The sequence below is a fragment of the Dama dama genome, chromosome 7 (genome assembly GCF_033118175.1).
Source record: "Dama dama isolate Ldn47 chromosome 7, ASM3311817v1, whole genome shotgun sequence".
In the NCBI taxonomy this organism is placed as follows: domain Eukaryota; kingdom Metazoa; phylum Chordata; class Mammalia; order Artiodactyla; family Cervidae; genus Dama; species Dama dama.
In genome coordinates this window covers 15,874,201-15,894,795 of record NC_083687.1, presented here as the reverse complement: position 1 = coordinate 15,894,795, position 20,595 = coordinate 15,874,201, and the positions used below count along the sequence as shown (strand labels likewise).

The 20,595-nt window shown below is 39.7% G+C and overlaps 1 protein-coding gene across 1 annotated transcript in view; it reads left to right on the top strand.

Annotated features, from left to right (window-relative positions):
• The window catches only part of KIF6 (kinesin family member 6), a 392,667-nt gene that overhangs the window by 122,095 nt on the left and 249,977 nt on the right, over positions 1 to 20,595 (top strand). The window lies entirely within an intron of this gene.

Below are 20,595 nucleotides of genomic sequence, written 5' to 3'. Positions count from 1 at the left end.
CTGACATTTCACACCTAACTGGTCACCTATATTTCGCCTTGGAACCATAGGCCGGAGACAGGATTGACCCAGTTGGGTCATGGGCCTCAAGCAGTTACTGATTGGAGATGAAAGGTCACAAAAGTCTCATTCAGCCACCGCTGCATGAAAGGAATTAAGGAGTGCTACTGGTGATTCGGGTGAACACCTGACTGTGATCACAGGCACTTTCCTTTTTAAACCAGGCTCCCTGAGTTCTGTGTTCTACCTTGTCTCTGATGACAAACAGTAGAAGAGCTGATAAGCTGGGAGGAAAAGTAGCCTGAGAAAGTCAAGTGACTTTCTTTCTGCCCCATTTTTACCCCTTGGGATATACCACCTTAAATACAAGATAGATAAATGGGAAATCAAGTAGGGAAAGCATGGTGATGACCTCTGTCATTGTGCTGGGCCCTTAGTTTCACTGTTGTTTTACTGGTTCTGCATCAGTACTTTTCAACAGACTAGCTTAAAAATGTTGATTTTAAGTGCCACATGTAATATGGATTTAAGGACCCTTAAATTGTTATTTTCACTTAAAGAGAGCTGTGCCTAGTTTTTAATTTCAGAATACTTTCTGTTGTTTACAGTGTTTTGCATCTGTGTGTTGTTTCAGCATTTTGTCCATGCAGTCATCCATTGTGCTCGTTTGTCACAGTAATTGAAGAGAGAGGAATAAAGGCAGATTAAGAAGTAGGGAGTATAATAATGAAAGATTTAACATGCTTCACTAAAAATCCTCCTCCTCCATACATAGTTTAATCAACAGCAAACTGAGAGGTACAGACTGTAAATGGGTCCTGCCCACTAACAGAGTATGAAAAAGAAAAATGGTAGATCATAAATGCCACTGGAAAACATAAGGCGAAACCTACCCCTCCCTCTTTGTTGACCATCTTCCTAAAGTGACTCATCCCTGAGGAGTTTAGGCCTTGTCCTCACAATTCCATCCCTTCACCTTGAATGGGTCAGGGAGGGCTCCTGGCCCTGGTTCACCACAACCCCTGTTAGCAAATAAGCTTGGCCATTTGCACTTTCAAAGTTATGCCTCTAACTTCAGCCAACTGCATCTTTTCAGATTATGGTTGTGTAAAGTTTTGAGGACCTTGAGCTGCCTTTGTATAAGCTTTTCTGTTCTACCATCTTAGAAAATTCTGACAGTCGTTTCCTATTATTTACTGTTGAGTGTTTCACAATAGTACACATAGCTGAAACCTGGAGAAGTCCAATTCTAATAATGCTGGCTGTGCATTACTTTAAAATTTTATTCATTTTTTTTTTCCTGTGTGAAACCTGATTGCTTTTAAACCAAGTCTAATAGGTTTTGGATGTTTCTGTGCTTGCTTTTATTTTTTTTCCCTTTGGTAATAACTACCATGTTCTATCAAGAGCCTACTCAGTAGACTTGTCACTGTTGTGGATACTTGTATGTATTATTTCTGACTCTCATTTTATAGATGGAAACTAAGGCTCAAAGAGTTAGACTGCTTGCCCAAGGTCGCACTGCTCGTAGGTGGCAGAACTGGGCTTCAGCTCCAAGTCTGACCATTTCAGAAGCTTATGTTCTTTCTTTACACCACAATTCATGAGCACGGTAATCAAATTGACACATGTCAGATTTTTCCAGTGAGGATACATTTCTGAATTATTTAAAAAGCACAGCAAGTATGGAACACTTCAGTTTATCTCTTGAATTCATTGAAAGCAAATACATAAAAATATAAATGAAGAATAACTGTCAATCCCTGGAAATACTTTATTATTCAGAGTCTCCAGAGAGGCATGTTTTAGATTACAACTGAGCTGTCAGAATGTAATTTGTCAGCACGCAATGAGCTTACCAGGATAAAAAGAACACACTAATCATTTTTTTTCAGAAGACGAGGTTCCCAATTTCCCATTTACACAGAGAAATCCAGAAGTTGCCATGGTAACCAGAAAACATTTGCAAAACAAAGCCTGAATATGGGGACCAAAGCAGGCGTGCTCTTCCCTTTTAAGTTCTCCTACCGAGAGCCAGAATTTTAAGGAAAAGTTATTAAGAGTAGCTTCATCCTCTTCTTATTTTTAGAACTCACTCTTAAATAATTTCTGTAATTCTACCAATGTTTTGAATAAAACCTGATTATGTCCTTGGGATAGATTTTTTTTTTTTTTTTCAAAAGTTGATTTGCTATGCCAAAGAGAATAAATATTGTAAAAGCTGAACTGTTTGTGACCCAACGTCAAAGCCCACCAGTAGCAAGTATAACTTGGTACTTTTTGTCTTAGCATTGAAATGTTGCTCTCAATTAATTAAACCTAATTGGACAAAACATTCAATTGGCAGGCCCTGCACAGTCCCATTGCTAGGATGATTTGCTCAGCCCCTCCCACGGTCTAGAGCACACTGTCCCCAAGTGTGGCCCGGGGATAACTTGTATCAGGATTCCCATGCTAGCCCAAAGACACAGGATCCCATATCTGATGGATGGATTCATGCTCTCAGCAGTGGAGCCCAGGAATACGCATTTTAGCATTTCAAGTGTGCTCAGTCTAAATTTGGGGCAGTTCGGATTTCACTATTAAGAAGCTGGTTGAAACTCACTCCCAGAGAAGTTTGCGAACAGATCCCTATTCTGTACCCTTGCCAATACCACAAGATTTGAAAGTTCTGCCAATTTGGTAGTCAAAAGAATTTCGTTCTAACTTGCATTTTTGATTACCAAATTTTTTTATACCTTTATTTGCCATCTGTATTTCTGTTTCTGTTTATTTCTACTTGCTCTTCTGTCGAGATCCAGGTAAAATCCAGGATTTTTTTAACTGCATCTTGACAGAAGCTGTCCTGGGTTAACAAAATCAGATGCTCCTTCTAAGAGCAATCTCCATTGGTGAAAGTGCCATTTAAGTATTTATTTTAGGAAGTCATAGTGTTGCTCGAAGTGAATAATTAGACTGCCTGCATGCTAAGTCACTTCAGTTGTGTCTGACTCTTTGCGACCCATGGACTGTAGCCCTCCATACTCCTCTATCCATGGGATTTTCCAGGCAAGAGTACTGGGGTGGGTTGCCACGCCCTCCAGGGGATCTTCCTGACCGAGGGATCAAATCCCGGGTCTGCTGCATCTCCAGTGTTGGGAGGCAAGTTCTTTATGACTAGCACTACCTGGGAAGCCCGTAATTAAACTAACACGGCATTATTTTGCAAGCAACTTTGGAGAAGAGAGTAGTGTCTGGGATCCTTTCTACCAAAACTTCACAGTACTGTCTTTTGTGGGTTAAATTGTCTCACCTTATCTAATTCCCATGTTGGAGTCCTAACCCCTAGTACCTCAGAATATGTAGCCTTATTGAGAGATAGTGTCTTTACAGAGGTGATCAACTCAAAATGGGGTCATTCGTGTGGGCCCTAACCCAACATCACTGGTGCCCTTATAAAGTGGGAAATTTGGAGACAGATACAGAGGGTGTGTGCCATATGAACAAGAGAACAGCCATCTACAAGCCAAGGAGAAAGGCCTGAGGCAGAGCCCTTCCTCACAGTCCTCAGAAGGAATTACCAGCCCTGCCAACACCTCCGTTCGGGATGTCTAGCCTTCAGAACTGTAAGAGAGCAAATTTCTATTGTTGAAGTTGCCTAGTTTTTGTACTGAGAACTAACACAGTGTCCAAATAACCTCGTGTATAATTTCTTATATGATTGTTACCTGATGTTGCTCTTTATCTCGATAAATTCAGAAGCAATAAAATGCTAAATTCCCACGTGGTGCTAGTGGTAAAGAACCCACCTGCCAATGCAGGAGACATAAGAGATGCCGGTTCAGTCCCTGGATTGGAAAGATACCCTGGAGGGGGACATGGCAACCCACTTCAGTATTCTTGCCTGGAGAATCCCATGGACAGAGGAATCTGGCAGCTATAGTCCATGGGGTCACAAAGAGCTGGATTCAACTGAAGTGACTTAGCACATACACCATATGCTAAATATACATAGTATAATGGGCTTCCCAGGTGGCACTAATCGTAAAGAATCTGCGTGCCAATGCAGGAGACACAAAGAACATGGGTTCGATCCCTGGGTCAGGAAGACCCCTTGGAGAAGGAAATGACAACCTACTCCAGTATTCTTGCCTAGAAAATCCCATGAACAGAGGAGCCTGGCAAGCTACAGTCCATGGGGCTGTAAAAAGTTGGAGAAGACTGAGCGACTGCACACACATAGTATAACATTTGGAAAGACACTACAGTTCTCAGCTAGCAACTGTTTAAAAATAAGACTATAGCTGTGTTCTGCTGTAATCTCTCAGCACCTGGCAACTACGGAGTTGGTCAGTCATTAATTTTTATTTTTTGAATTCATGTGGAGAAGATGATGATGATTTCAGGAGAAAGGACCTGTAATCCCACGCCCAGAATTGGGGTGATTTTATGGTACACAGTGCCTCTTGGGGAGTACAGAGGATATCACAGATGACTTTGACATTTTAAAATTTAATTTGTGGTGCTTCAACCCTTTTGAAAGAGGTTACTTTCTAAATAACCGGCCTACCAACAGCATTTATGGGATTTGTAAATTATTTTCCCAGGAGCTCTTAGAGGTCTGCCTAATTCTTTGGTTGAAATTTAAAAAAAAAAAAAAGTATACTCAATGTATCTGAGCTGTACTGATGTGTTTTGTAAGCTCTCAGACCAAACTTTTTTACTGAGTTGTGTGACCTTGTGGAAGTGCAAAGGCAGTTGGGAGACAGGCTGTGAATGGAGTGGAGGTTTGTGCAGATGCTGGTACTGAAATAGCTGTCATTGGACACGTTGTCTAATAGCGTGAGGACAGTACAGGAAGGAAGGAGCAGCTTTACTGTGTGATTGTGTTTGTCAACAGCTCTCTAAGCCTCAATCTCCTTGGGTAGTGTGTGTGGGAAACAAGAGAATTCAGGTTGCAATTAGAGTTCTGGCATCATATTCCACTAGACCATTATTAGACCATTATTCCACTAGACCATTATTCCTCTAGACCAGTGTTAGAGAGACACTGAATAACACAACCTGACAGATTTGTTTTGGGAAAGATTTATTAGTTGTATATAATTAGCAAGGGTACTCCAAGATTTGTAAACCTGGGAAGCGCAAAATACTTAACAGGCTAAATCCATTTCACCCTGCTCTTATTATAATAAGAAGAGTATTCGTTTATCATTAAATCTCAATAGGCAGCTAGTTCAGTTCAGTTCAGTTCAGTCACTTAGTTGTGTCCAACTCTTTGCGACCCCATGAACCGTAGCACGCCAGGCCTCCCTGTCCATCACCAACTGCCGGAGTCTACCCAAACTCATGTCCATTGAGTCGGTGATGCCATCCAGCCATCTCATCCTCTGTCGTCGCCTTCTCCTCCTGCCCTCAATCTTTCCCAGCAACAGGGTCTTTTCCAATGAGTCAGCTCTTCACATCAGGTGGCCAAAGTATTGGAGTTTCAGCTTCAGCATCAGTCCTTCCAATGAACACCCAGGACTGATCTCCTTTAGGATGGACTGGTTGGATCTCCTTACAGTCCAAGGGACTCTCAAGAGTCTTCTCCAGACACCCCAGTTCAAAAGTATCAATTCTTCGGCGCTCAGCTTTCTTTATAGTCCAACTCTCACATCCATACATGACCACTGGAAAAACCATAGCCTTGACTAGACGGACATTTGTTGACTAATGTCTCTGCTTTTTAATATGCTATCTAGGTTGGTCATAACTTTCCTTCCAAGGAGTAAGCATCCTTTAATTTCATGGTTGCAATCACCATCTGCAGTGATTTTGGAGCCCAAAAAAGTCAGCCACTGTTTCTACTGTTTCCCCATCTATCTGCCATGAAGTGATGGGACCAGATGCCATGGTCTTAGTTTTCTGAATGTTGAGCTTTAAGCCAACTTTTTCACTCTCCTCTTTCACTTTCATCAAGAGGTTCTTTAGTTCTTCTTCACTTTCTACCATAAGGGTGTTGTCATCTGCATATCTGAGGTTATTGATATTTCTCCCAGCAATCTTGATTCCAGCTTGTGCTTCCTCCAGCCCAGCATTTCTGATGATGTACTCTGCATATAAGTTAAATAAGCAGTGTGACAATATACAGCCTTGACGTACTCCTTTTCCTATTTGGAACCAGTCTGTTGTTCCATGTCCAGTTCCAACTGTTGCTTCCTGACCTGCATATAGGTTTCTCAAGAAGCAGGTCAGGTGGTCTGGTATTCCCATCTTTCAGAATTTTCCAGTTTATTGTGATCCACACAGTCAAAGGCTTTGGCATAGTCAATAAAGCAGAAAGAGATGTTTTTCTGGAACTCTCTTGCTTTTTTTGATGATCCAGCGGATGTTAGCAATTTGATCTCTGGCTCCTCTGCCTTTTCTGAAACCAGCTTGAACATATGGAAGTTCACGGTTCATGTATTGCTGAAGCCTGGCTTGGAGAAGTTTGAGCATTACTTTACTAGTGTGTGAAATGAGTGCAATTGTGCGGTAGTTTGAGCATTCTTTGGGATTGCCTTTCTTAGGGATTGGAATGAAAACTGACCTTTTCCAGTCCTGTGGCCACTGCTGAGTTTTCCAAATTGGCTGGTATATTGAGTGCAGCACTTTCACAGCATCATCTTTCAGGATTTAAAATAGCTCAACTGGAATTCTGTCACCTCCACTAGCTGTGTAGTGATGCTTCCTAAGGCCCACTTGACTTCACATTCCAGGATGTCTGGCTCTAGGTGAATGTGAGTGATCACACCATCGTGATTATCTGGGTCGTGAAGATCTTTTTTGTACAGTTCTGTGTATTCTTGCCACCTCTTCTTAATATCTTCTGCTTCTGTTAGGTCCATACCATTCTGTCCTTTATTGAGCCCATCTTTGCATGAAATGTTCCCTTGGTATCTCTAATTTTCTTGAAGAGATCTCTAGTCTTTCCCATTCTGTTATTTTCCTTTATTTCTTTGCGTTGATCACTGAGGAAGGCTTTCTTATCTCCCCTTGCTGTTCTTTGGAACTCTGCATTCAAATGGGAATATCTTTCTTTTTCTCCTTTGCTTTTTGCTTTTCTTCTTTTCACAGCTATTTGTAAGCTGTGTAAGCTGTCCTCAGACAGCCATTTTGCTCTTTTGCTTTCTTTTCCTTGGGGATGGTCTTGATTCCTGTTTCCTGTACCATGTCATGAACCTCCGTCCATAGTTCATCAGGCACTCTGTCTGTTAGATCTAGTCTCTTAAATCTATTTCACTTCCACTGTATAGTCACAAGGGATTTGATTTAGGCAGCTAGCAGCCTTAGCAAAAGATGTGTTGACAATTCTAACTTCTTCTCTAACCTACTGAATGTATGTTATTAGGTATAGAAAGAAGGGAACATGAATTTTGAGCCCTTAGTATATCCCAGGCATTTTTCTCCCTCTTATATTTTATATATGAGAAATATACAGCCATTCTTAACTAGTGATTCTGTCTTATAACATCGTTTGCATTCTGCTCTCATCTATCCTGATTAATAGTATTGCATGAACCATGAATTTCAAATCTAAAACGTTTATTAAAATAAATGAAGTGGTACAGTGCAACCATCATTAGAATATTAAAATGTACTTAACCCATATACATAATTAGAGAAACACAATCGTATTGGCTGTAAAAACTTAGCTCCTGAGTTTCTTCTGATCTTTAAAATTCTGATTTCTGATTAAACAGCAGAAAAAAGTAGTCTTTACTCCCTGTTATTAAAAGCCACCAACAGCAGCGACAAAAAATGAAAAATAGAAGGGGAAAAGCCATCATCAGTGAAATAAGGAAATAACCATAACCCCAAACCATGAGGAAATCTGCCAAATATTATGAAGTTTGAATTACGGTGAGGGAGGTTGCTGAGAGCCAACACATATATCCTCCAACCTCAGGCAGGATACGGTTTTGCCTTAAAGAAAGGGTCACAATTCTTAAGTGCAAATCCAATGATCTTCTGGTTAGAGTGATGAGATCTAAGAACACAGGCAAGTAAGATAGAGAAATGTCATTTAGATATTCATCTTGCACTATAGAAGGTGAGTCCCAAAGAGTTAAGGACAGGCCGTTTTTATGGTTAGCAGTCTATGCATATGGCCAACAAAGAGGGCATTTGGTGAGTGGAATTCAGAGAGTTTGTGACTTAAGAAATTTTACTACCCCAGATCTTTTAGTGCAAAAATTTGAGGAAAGTATATGTTCTCAAGGGCTTCCCTGGTAGCTCAGATGGTAAAGAATCCACCTGCAATGCAGGAGACACAGGTTAGGTCCCTGAGCCAAGAAGATCCCCTGCAGAAGGGAATGGCTACCCACTCCAGTATTCTTGCCTGGAGAATTCCATGGACAGAGGAGCCTGGCAGGCTACAGTCCATGGGTTGCAAAGAGTTGGACATGACTGAGCAACTAAGTGCACACACACTTAAAGTTAAGTGTGAGCTCTTAAAGTTAAGAATGAAATGTGCAGAGTAAATCTATGTAATAAACAAAGTGAATTTGAACTCTCTAGGAAAAAGATAGACATGCTTAAAGATAAAATTATCAGAAGGAAAATAGCTGAAGATCTTTTCATGTATGTGGAGTGTGATGGGTAAAGCAACATACATTTGAAGACTGCTTACATCAGGAAACAAGGTAGTATACTTCAAAATCTTAAATATGTTACCTAAATGCAATCTTTGGTTTTAAAAACACCTAAAAATATAGAAAAATTCAAAGAAAAGATCACAAGACAAGAAGATAAAAGTAAGCTTGAAGAACTCAGAAATGAAAGAGAAGAAAACCATTATAGAGGTGAAAGTTCCATTAAAAAGCAAAAAAAAAAGAAGAAAAGGAGGAGAAGGAAAACAAAGAAGAAGAGGAAGAGATGGAAGAGGAGAAGGGGAGGAAATCTGGCTGAAAATAACCAGAGAAACAAAGGAGAAACCAACTGTGAGTAATTAGAAATCCTGAAAAAAGAATGAGGGCAACAGGAAAAAAACATGAATAGAGAATGAGATAGAGAGAGAGAAGTTTCCTGAAATCTGGAATTACTTGAATCTGCAGATGAAAAGGACATGCTGTGTTTCAAATTGAAAGAGCTCTACTCCAAGATAAAATCTACTGAGGCTACTAATTTCCAAAGCTAAATAAAGAACTTTATGAACATCCAGTCAGAAAAATGCAAGCCAACTATGAGTGAAGATTTAAAAAAAAAAGTTTGTACTTGGACTTTTCCACAGCAATATTCAATGCCAGAAGACAGTGGAACAAGTTCTAAAGCAAGGATATTGTGCCCCAATAATTTTATACCCAGCCAAATTTTCAAATTGTCCTTAAAAAGCAAAAACATCAGACAAGTAATTTTAAGCATGTGTGAATTCTGGAAGAAAATGAACCCAGTGATCCTTTTTAAAAATTGCTTGACGGTCAAGTCTAACCAGTTAAGAGATGAACCAAATTAAAGGATGTGGGAACCCAGAAGCATTGCAAAAGGTATGGTGGAAAATATTGAATTTATTTAACTGTAGGTGTAAAACTAAGCAACTGTGTAAAGTGAATATTATAATTATAAACCTTGAAAATATAAATTAATAATAGATGAAACACAAATTTGGAGTTAGAAAATAGAGGAGGCAGTGGTGTTAGAAGTGAGCTGATTTCCTTATCTTGCAAAGCAAGAAAGGAGTTGTTGTTTAGTGACCGAGTGGTGTCTGACACTTTTGTAACCCCCATGGACTGCAGCCTGCCAGGCTCCTCTGTCCATAGGACTTCCCAGGCAAGAATTATGGAGTGGGTTGCTATTTCCTTCTCCAGGGGATCTTCCCACCCCAACTCAGGGATCAAACCCACATTTTCTGTATTGGCAGGTGGATTCTTTACTGCTGAGCCACCAAGGAGGTCCAAGAAAGGAATAGATGCTGTCTAAATATCAACCATATGGTTAAAAAATATAATGACCCAAGTCCTTTAATTCCATGAGCTTTCCTCAATTCTAAAGAGATACTTTTAGAAAAAAAAGATATACATCTCTTACCATGAAAAAAAATTTATTGGAAGGTCACCGGTTCCTTCAGTTTTCTTTCTTTTTTCTTCTATTAAATTCAAATAAAATTTAATTTAATAATTTTAAATTAAGAATAGTATGACAACAGTTAGAACTGGGCATGGAACAACAGACTTGTTCAAAATTGGGAAAAGAGTATATCATGGCTGTGTATTGTCACCCCGCTTATTTAACTCATATGCAGAGTACATCATGAGAAATGATGTACTGGATGAATGAATGCTCGATGAATCACAAGCTGGAATCAAGATTACTGAAAGAATTATCAACAACCTCAGATATGCAGATGATACCACTCTAATGGCAGAAACCAAAAAGGAACTAAAATAGCCTCTTGATAAGGGTGACAGAGGAGAGTGAAAAAGCTGACTTAAAACTCAGCATTCAAAAAACGAAGATCATGGCATCTGTTCCCATCACTTGATGGCAAATAAAAGGGAAAAAGTGGAAGCAGTGACAGATTTTCTTTTCTTGGGCTCTAAAATCACTGCAGATGGTGACTGTACCCATGAAATTAAAAGACATTTGCTCCTTGGAAGTAAAGCTGTAACAAACCTAGACAGCATATTAAAAAGCAGAGACATCACTTTGCTGACAAAGGTCCATATAGTCAAAGCTGTGGTTTTTCCAGTAGTCATGTACAGATGTGAGAGTTGGACTATAAAAAGAAGACTGAGTGCCAAAGAATTGATGCTTTTGAATTGTGGTGTTGGCGAAGACTCTTGAGAATCCTTGGACAGCAAAGCGATCAAATCAGTTAATTCTCAAGGAAATCAGCTGTGAATATTCATTGGAAGGACTGATGCTGTAGCTGAGGCTCCAGTACTTTGGCCACTGACATAAACAGCTGAGTCATTGGAAAAGATCCTGATGCTGGGAAAGACTGAGGACAGAAGGAGAGGGGGGCAACAGAGGATGAGATGGTTGGGTGGCATCATGGACTCAATGAACATGAATCTGACCAAACCCTGGGAGATAGCAAAGGGCAGGGAGACCTGGTGTGCTGCAGTCCGTGGGGACGCAAAGAGTTGGACATGAGTTGGCAACTGAACAACAATAACAACATGTGTAGTATGCTTTTGTTTTGGTAATGTACTCTTATATGTTCTTACATTTGTATACATATATTAAAAATAACTAATTTTTATCAAACGTTAATGTTTTTTGAGGGAGATTTTCATCTTTGTTCTTTTTTATGTTGTTTAGATTTTTAAAATAATGAGTGTGGTGGGGATTACCAGTGTTTACTGAACCTTCTGGGTTATTCCTTTTGGCACATGCTTCTTTGAAGTTAATAGAGTTCAAGTACTCTAACCAATGAAATCTGAATGACAGTGGCATGTTACTTTTAGTCTGAAGCCTGTCAGAATTAGTATGAAGTTCTCCTTAATCTTCTCCTCTGTGGCAAACCCTGAAAGTTTTATGTTGGGGTGCTGACCTTAGAAGATGGCAGCACCCCCACCAGTCTCGTGGGGTCAAGCACATGGAACAGAGCCATCATTTCACAATATTGGAGAAACAATATGAGCAAGAAAGAAACCTAGTGATTTAAAAATTGTGATTTTTAAGCCTCGGAGATTGTGGTGCTATTTATTAAATTGCTACCATAATATAACTCAGTCTGTCTTAATGAATGTGTGTCCTTTGTGCAAAATAATGACTCATTATTCTTCATGAAATTCAAATGTAACATGGCTTTTTTAGTAAGAAGACACTATTTGTGTGTGTGTGTGTGTGTGTGTATAATCTATTTTCCAAATGGGTTTGAAGCAAGTTACAATTTCAGAACACATATAAACCGGGTCAAAAAAATGTCAAAGAGAAAAAAAAATTAAGGTGAACTTAATTTAAAAGAAGATAGATGGATATGATAGACGACTGGAATAAGTTAATTATTGCCGTTAAGGACAAAGTTTAGCTATGCTTCTTCAGGCAGACAAATAAAAACTTGGGAAACATTTTGACATTTTTGGTTATATGGTTTTCATTATTCAGATCGCAAACTTTCAGGCATTGAATTGCAGGTTAATTGTATCTATACTTGTTTAAAATGCTTTCCTGGTGGCTCACTGGTAAATAATCTGCCTGGCAATGCAGGAGACATGGTTTCAATCCTTGGGTCGGGAAGATCCCCTGGAGAAGAAAATGGCAACCCATTCTAGTATTCTTGCCTGGAGAATCCCGTGGACCAAGGAGGCTGGCAGACTGCAGTCCATGGAGTCTCAAAGAGTCAGACACGACTCAGCAACTAAACAACAATGTACTCGTTTAAAGGATCTTGTGTGACAAAATGGGCAGTGTCTTGCCTATAACTCTGAAAGAAATACAAAAGCTTTATACTTCTATCAGTCTTGTATAACATCTTGGAGCTTTATATTAAATTGTTGTATATTTAACTGAGTGTATCAATCAGACTCAAACAAGGGAAATAAAGCACTCTGTTTTTAAAATAGAGGAAATCAATGCAGATACTTTTGTTTCATGGATGGTGGAAGAATCTGAGATGCCAACCAGGGGATGGTGATACAACTCGGAGATGACTAGCAGCAGGAAGCTCCTATAAACTATAGATAGGTCTCAGCTGGTGGGAGGCATTGGCAGGGCGGGGGAAGGCATGAGAGGAGGAGAGGCCAGAGTAGTTCTCGCCCTCCCTGTCTTCCCAGCTGGATACCAGCTACAATGAGTCTTGGGGAAATGCTGTCTTTAGGACTCAATGTCCCTGCAATGTAGAGCACAGTAGGGGAAAGGGATGGAGTGGAGCAGAGGGCAGAGGCAGAGATTAACCCATGAGTAAAGCTGTTTCTATAAGAAACTGGGATAATAGTTCAGATAGATTGCTTTGGCTTATTTTACAACCAGGAATACACATGAGGGAAGCTGGCAGGAAATCAATTTTGGGTATAAGAAGTCAATGTTTCTTATTAGGTAGACATAGAAGAAGCTATTCTTCTAGTACTTCTTGTTGATAGATTCTTTTATTTTTTTGGCAGACTGACTTTTACATCTATTCCTTGTGTTAGTTTCATGCTAGGAGGGAGGAGACAAGGGTCTTATCAGCTGCCCCAAACCTTCAACAAGGAAATTGTTCATGTCTGGGACTTGGCAGTTCTAACAGCAAGAGAACTTCATAGCCATAGAGAGAACTGTGAAATCTTCAAAATGTGGAGAATATATTATTAGACTATAAAGTAGAGTAAAATAATGTGTGTAATAACTAGATCCCTGTGCTTTGAGAGTTCTTCCTTCAGCATCTATACTATGAATGAAAAGTTTCCTCAGACCTGTGTTAGGTCCAGATCTTGATGTCTGAACTCAAACATTGCATTGAGAGCTATCACAGCCAATTTGACAGGATAAACTTCTTTCATATGAATAAGATTATTCAAATGTATATCTGAGATCTGCTTGGTGTGTTATCACTGCCTGTTTCTAGTTGTTTGCACACAGGAGAGTAAAGGGTATTTTCACTTTACTTATCATCTTGAGGCATATAGTATGTATAAAAAAAGAAAAAGGTTTTCCCTAAAGCCAGTTTAAATGAACTGCTATAAATTCTTGAGAAAATCATTAGATTTTTAATCCTTACAACATTATTTTTTCCAATTATGTGCAAGGTAAGACTTGGAAATTGTTAAGTGAGACTGAATTTTAATAGAGAAGAGACAAAAATTTAAACAATTTATAAGATGAAAAATGAATATGCTAGACAACAAGGATGCCATTGAGGACCAAATTTAGCTATGACTCTTCTTGCAGTCAAGTAAAAAAAAAAAGTGGGGAACACTTGGGGTGATATATTTTCCATTGTTCAGAGAACAAACCTTTGTCCTGGTGTTGATATGATGATTCCCAGTTCAATGATATTAAACAGAGATGATAATTGAACATAGCTCTGATTTAAGATATAGATTAATTCTTTCTCAATTTGCCATATGTGCTGATTTTAGCATGCTTATATTTTTTAATAAATGTGTTTGACTTTGATTTGCCCAATTTTGAAGAAATGACCCATGGGGAAGCAATCTTCTGAATCTTGACATCCAACTGAAGAGCCATCACTAATTCTGACACTCAATTTTCCCAAAATTTTGAAGTCAGCTAACAGATCTTTGAAAGCTTCCCCAGTGGCTCAGCAGTAAAGAAACTGCCTGCAATGCATGAGACACAGGTCCTACCCCTGGGTCAGGAAGATTCCCTTGGAAAAGGAGATGACAACCCTCTCCAGGATTCTTGCCTGGGAAATCCCATGGACAGAGAGGACTGATGGTCCCTGTGTGTGTACTTAGTCGCTCAGTCATGTCTGACTCTGCGACCCCATGGACTGTAGTCCGCCAGGCAGGTCTGTCCATGGGGATTCTCCAGGCAAGAATACTGGAGTGGGTTGCCATGCCCTCCTCCAGGGGATCTTCCCAACCCAGGGATGGAACCCAGGTCTCCTGCATTGCAGGCAAGTTCTTTACCGTCTGAGACACCAGGGAGGTCACAAAAGAGCTGGACGTGACTTAATGACTAAGTAACAACAACAAGCAGATCTCTGAAGGCATGAAAATAAAAAATCCATCAAATTGATTCCAGACTTGTTAGAAAGGATAAATAATAAAACAAACAGGCTATTCTTATCCGAAAGGTGAACCACAATTGCTAACACATTCTTAACTTATGTTTCAGATTGTTCCAAAGCTTTCTTTTAAACTTTAAACAAAATTAGTATGCCTGGTCTGTTTTTCCCTTACAGAGCTACTTTGATAATGCTGGACCTAGAAATCTTTCTACTAGGGGCAATGAGTTTGATTATTTTTCTAAAAGCCAGGTATCTTATAAAAAAAAAACCAGATAGGAAAATGGGCGGTTTGGGGTCATTAATTCCAATAGAGGGTTATCTAATTGGGGATATTTTGCTGCTAAGCATGTATATTCTGAAACAACTTAGATTTTGTACCTTAGTGTCACTGGTACCTCTGTCTTTTGATCTGCCTTGTAAAACTGCAAAACTCCTAAAAGGATACTGGCTCAAGATTTATCATGAATGAATCTACCTCTGACAACTCTGGGGAAATGCAACTGCCCTGTTTGTGGGGGGCAGGTCAAAGATAATTTTCCCATTACTCTATTATAAATATGTTCTGCTGAATGGCAATTATTAATTTATGTGGCATGCTGTATTTTTCTTGATATTCCTGGTGCCGTAGATATAGTGAAAAGTCAATACATATTAGTTGGTTAAAAATAAAAATAATGATGCTGTATTAGAAAGAACGAAAAGATCGAGACGGGTGTTTTTAGGGTCTCAGTCTAAACCACTAGGTTTGGTCAGGCCTCAGTTTTCCAGGCTGAGTTAGAGTTCATTGGGTGCATGATGGACCTCGTGCCCACCATGGTTGGCCTCGTGGGCCAAGATGTGCCATGGGAGGAATTAGATAAGAAATCATGTAAACAATCAGAGGAGGGCTAGATAATCCTTGGTTAAGAGTGAGCTTTAATCTGAAAGACTCAGATATTAGTCTGGGAAACACCTGGCGATTAGTGCTCTCAGTCTTCAATTCAGATGGAGCAGAGGAGCAGATCAAATAGAATATCTGCTTAGAAAGTGTTACCAAGCAAGGAGAACAGGAGTGAAAGCTGAATTCTGGATTTGCTGGCTGCTGCTGTTGTTCTTAGTTGCTTTGCTTTAAAAGTCACAAGCAGATATATTACAAAGTCCTCTTCAGCCTAAGAGAGGTTTCCTTCCCCTGACTTATCCTAAAAAAAGGGAAATTCTTGTTGAGCTATTTCACTCTAAAATAGAACAGTGAGTGAAAACGAAAAGTTTTGGTCCATAAGAATAAGCTATAAGATCCGACAAGAAAAAGCAAGTATTCAAAGGAGCCTAGGAAATCTTATATGTAACATAAAGAAATTATTCAAATCATTGAAGACTGTATTAACTATTTATAATCATTTTTGAAGTGATTGAAAACACATGAGATTAACTGAAAGTAGAAAAAAGGTACAAAAAACATAATACTGTATTGTGCATGTGTGCTAAGTCACTTCAGTCATGTCTGACTTTTTGTGACGCTATGGACCATAGCCGCCCAGATTTCTCTGTCCATGGGATTCTCCAGTCAAGAATACCAGAGTGAGTTGCTATTTCCTCTTCCTGACTCAGGCATCAAACCCATGGCTCTTAAGTCTCCTGCATTGGCAGTCAGGTTCTTTACCACTAGCCCCATCTGAGAAGCACTTTAATAGTATACTTTGTAAACACAAAAATCATATTTCACATATCATCTTTTGCCCCTAAAATCAAAATTTTCAATCTTTTTTTTCAAATGCATGATATTTCTTTATTTACTTTTAATATATATTTATTCACTTGTTTGGTTGAAGCGTGCAAATGTAAATGTAGGATCTAGTTCCCTGACCAGAGATGGAACCCAGCCCCCTGGCATCGGGAGCACAGTCTCTTAGCCACTGGACCACCAGGGAAGCCCCCAAATTTTCAATCTTGAAAATAGCCATGCCCACACAAATCATGATGAAATAATGAACAAAAGTGAAAACTTTTGTTGCTCTACCAATAAGAATATGTGTAACAAAATCATAGAGCATCGGGATTAGAAGTTGTACATTTGCAGATTCCAACAGGAAAGATGAATAGACAGGCTTTTGAAAAAGCCTATCACTGTTTCCCAATTCTTGTTGCTCTACCATTTCTTTTCAACTTTCTCTTTCAGCCTAGGAATATCTCCTGCTCTGTAGGAAATGATTCTTGTTCAGTGAAAGAGCTTCTTAGGATGGTAGCCCAGCCAGTGAGCAGTAAATGGCTTGAAGGACTGGCAGAGAAGAAGCTTTAGCCTTCAATACAGAGGTGTGGTGTTTCCTCAATTTAAAGCTCTGTTTTGTAAAGCAGCAAAAGCAGATTCAAATACCACTCCACAAGTACATTGCTACTCCAGGTCCCTTTTAGATACATAGTTTGAAGCCACCATTGTCTGACAAGGTCATTTTTGAGTCATCGTTTACATTTTGAAGGGCTTCCTGGGTAGCTCAGCTGGTAAAGAATCTGCCTGCAATGCAGGAGACCCCAGTTTGATTCCTGGGTTGGGAAGATCCTCTGGAGAAGGAATAAGTTACCCACTCCAGTATTCTGGCCTGGAGAATTCCATAGAAGATCCACTGGAGAAGGGATAGGCTACCCACTCCAGTATTCTTGGGCTTCCCTTGTGGCTCAGCTAGTAAAGAATCTGCCTGCAATGCGGGAGACCTGGGTTTGATCCCTGGTTTGGGAAGATCCCCTGGAGAAGGGAAGGGCTACCCACTCCAGTATTCTGGCCTGGAGAATTCCATGGATTGTATAGTCCATGGGGTCGCCAAGAGTCAGACACAACTGAGCAACTTTCATTTTGGGCTTCCCTTGTGGCTCAGCTGGTAAAGAATCCACCTGCAAAGTGGGAGACCTGGGTTCGATCCCTGGGTTGGGAAAATCCCCCGGAGAAGGGAAAGGCTACCCACTCCAATATTCTGGCCTGGAGAATTCCACAGACTCTATAGTCCATGGGATCGCAAAGAGTCAGACATGACTGAGTGACTTTCACTTTCACTTTTCACTACAATCCAAACCACTCTCTACACTGCATGAAATGGGTTAACCACCAAACATTTGGTTGTAGCCTGGTGTATTCCACCATCATTCCTTACTACCCTATAGCGAACTGTCCATTACAATGTCATAATTTTTAAAGTGATACACATTTTAAAAATCCATTTAGAACAATGGATTTTTCCAGAGTTTGGATATTAGTTATCTTCTACTATATGCACACATGTTTAAATGGCCTTTCTGAACACAGTGGTTAATGCCAGTAAGGAATTTGTTGTTGTTTTTCAGTCGTTAAGTCGTGTCCAACTCTGCAGCCCCGTGAACTGCATCGCTCCAGGCTTCTCTGTCCTTCATTATCTCCCTGAGTTTTCTCATACCCAGTCCATTGATTTGGTGATGCCATCCAACCATCTCACCCACTGTTGCCCCCTTCTCCTCTTGCCCTCAATCTTTCCCAGCATCAGGGTCTTTTCCAGTGAGTTGGCTCTTCACATCAGGTGGCCAAATTATTGGAACTTCAGCTTCAGCATCAGTCCTTCTAATGAATATTCAGGACTGATTTCCTTTAGGATTGACTGGTTTGATCTCCTTGCTGTCCAGGGGACTCTCAAGAGTCTTCTCTAGCACCACAGTTTGAAAGCGTCAGTTCTTTGGCACTCAGTTAGGAATAGTGCAAGGAATTCATGAAGATAAATGAATTTTTGAATAAGCTTATTTGGAGAGTAGGAGAAGAGCATACTTTTCCAGTAAGACATACTGGCCAGTACTTGACCATCAAGAGGACAATCTGGGGAGGAGAAAGGGTAGTTGAAGATGTTCAGGCTAGTGGTTAATCAGAGCTCTGGAATCAGGCACAGAGAGTAATTGAAGTCCAAGAAAGAAAAATTTGAGATTTAAGTCAGTCTTGCTGTACAAAGAATTCTAATTTTTAGACTCAAATTGTATTTCATGGATTTAAAGACTTTGTGTATGGAGTTCTGAAATTATCAAGCATGCCATAGAGATTCCGGAAAACCAGAAATTAACCACAGCCAACAATTTAACAGACATCTTTGAATACTATTGTGTATTGTTATGCGAGGGTTGCAATGATGCATCAGACCTAGTCCCTGCCTTCAAGGAGCTCAGAGTCTAGGTGGGAGGAGGTAGAAAGTGAGAGCCTCCATAGAACCTTTCAGATAGGCCTTCCCTGAGAAGTAGGCTTCTGTTAAGTTGGAGGAAACTAACTTTCATCAGCCACAGACTACCAATATGATGAATCTGTAAGGGACTGGTGAGCCTGGGTTTTAGACTTTTACTCTATAAAAGAAAGTTATTTATTCTCAGCCCTCTGAAAAGGGAAACATTTGGCAAATGACAGATTAAAACATTTTTGATACCAAAGCCTCAAAAAGAATCTTAAAAAAAAAAAAAGGATTATTGAATGATGGTCAATAACCAGTTAGAAAAAAGTCAGCACTGATTCACCTTAATTTCATTCACTTTTATGATAGGGTTATAAAAATTCATAGGTCAAGTAAATTCAGTTTATTTAATAAAGTCTCTCAAAATATCCTTGGGGATATAAAGAGAAATTGAAGATATTTGAAAGTACTTGGATTGAAGCCAATTAGAAAATACCCATGCGTGAAGTAGAAAGCAAAGGTGTCTTCATGAAATGGTATTGTTCTGCCCTACTCCATGTCCTTCAAAATTGTTTGGGTGAAGAGATATGAGATAGTTACATTTGTAGATAGCACAAAATTGCAAAACAATAAAAATCCAGAATTACCTCAACAGATAGTCATGCTGGGGTAAAAACTAATCAAATGCAGTCATCAAACAATAAGTATGTGTGTTTCCCAAAGAAATTCCATAGTACAGGTAAAAGGCTGGAGCAAATATGATTTATCACTTTGTGTGCTATTTATTGGCAACACTAGATTTAGATTGTTCAGATTCCAGTTTTCTCTGCTGTGGTTAGGCTATGTTTGAAAGAATATACTCAATTCAGAGTGTCAGAGAGCCGTATTTTAAAGAGTTTGATAAACAGTCGTGTAAGGCACAGTAGAAGAAACTGGAGCTACTAGTCTTAGAGAGTGTGTCAGTTTAATTGAGTGATTTAGGTGGGATTGTTATAGTCAGATATGTGCTTTGAAAGCATCACTCTGACTGCAAGGTGGGGAACAGTTGGAGGAGACAAGAGTAAATTTGGGGGTGGGGAGCTAGTAAGTAGTAACCCAGGTGAGAGGTAAAAGTTATTTGGAGAAGGAAAGAAGAGGATGGAGGTAAATGCCACAGAATGGATTAGACACAGCATGTGGGAAAGTGATGAGGTTGTTTGGGGTCACATTAAGTTCAAGATGCTGGTAAGGCATTTTAATGACAATTATCAGTCCAGCTCTTGGACATTCTAATCTGGGGTACAGAGAAATTGTGGTTGGAAATGAGGACATGAGAGGCATCTGAACAGTAAACATCAATAGTGAGACATCTTTATGGCCTTTTACAGTTCATGGACCATTTCAACACTTCAATCGGTAATTAGTATAACTCTCTGCAACAAAGCGAGTTTTATTATGGCATTTCAAAGGCATGAAAACCAAAATTACTTTATGTAAATTTGCTTAAGATTTCAACACTAGTAAGTGATGGAACCTGGGCTTAAAGAAACTGGGTCATCCAATTCCAAGTTCTAAGATTTGGGTGTGTGACAGTACCAATCCAATGAGAGGCCGTTGGACAGCAATGAGATCAAAGCAGTCAACACTAAAGGAAATCAACCCTGGATATTCACTGGAAGAACTGATGCTGAAACTGAAGCTCCAATATTTTGGCCACCTGATGTGAAGAGCCAAATTGTTGAAAAAGACCTGATGCTGGAAAGATTGAAGGCAGAAGGGGACGATAAAGGACGACATGGTTGGATGGCATCACCAGCTCAATGGACATGAGTCTGGGCTAGCTCTGGGTGATGC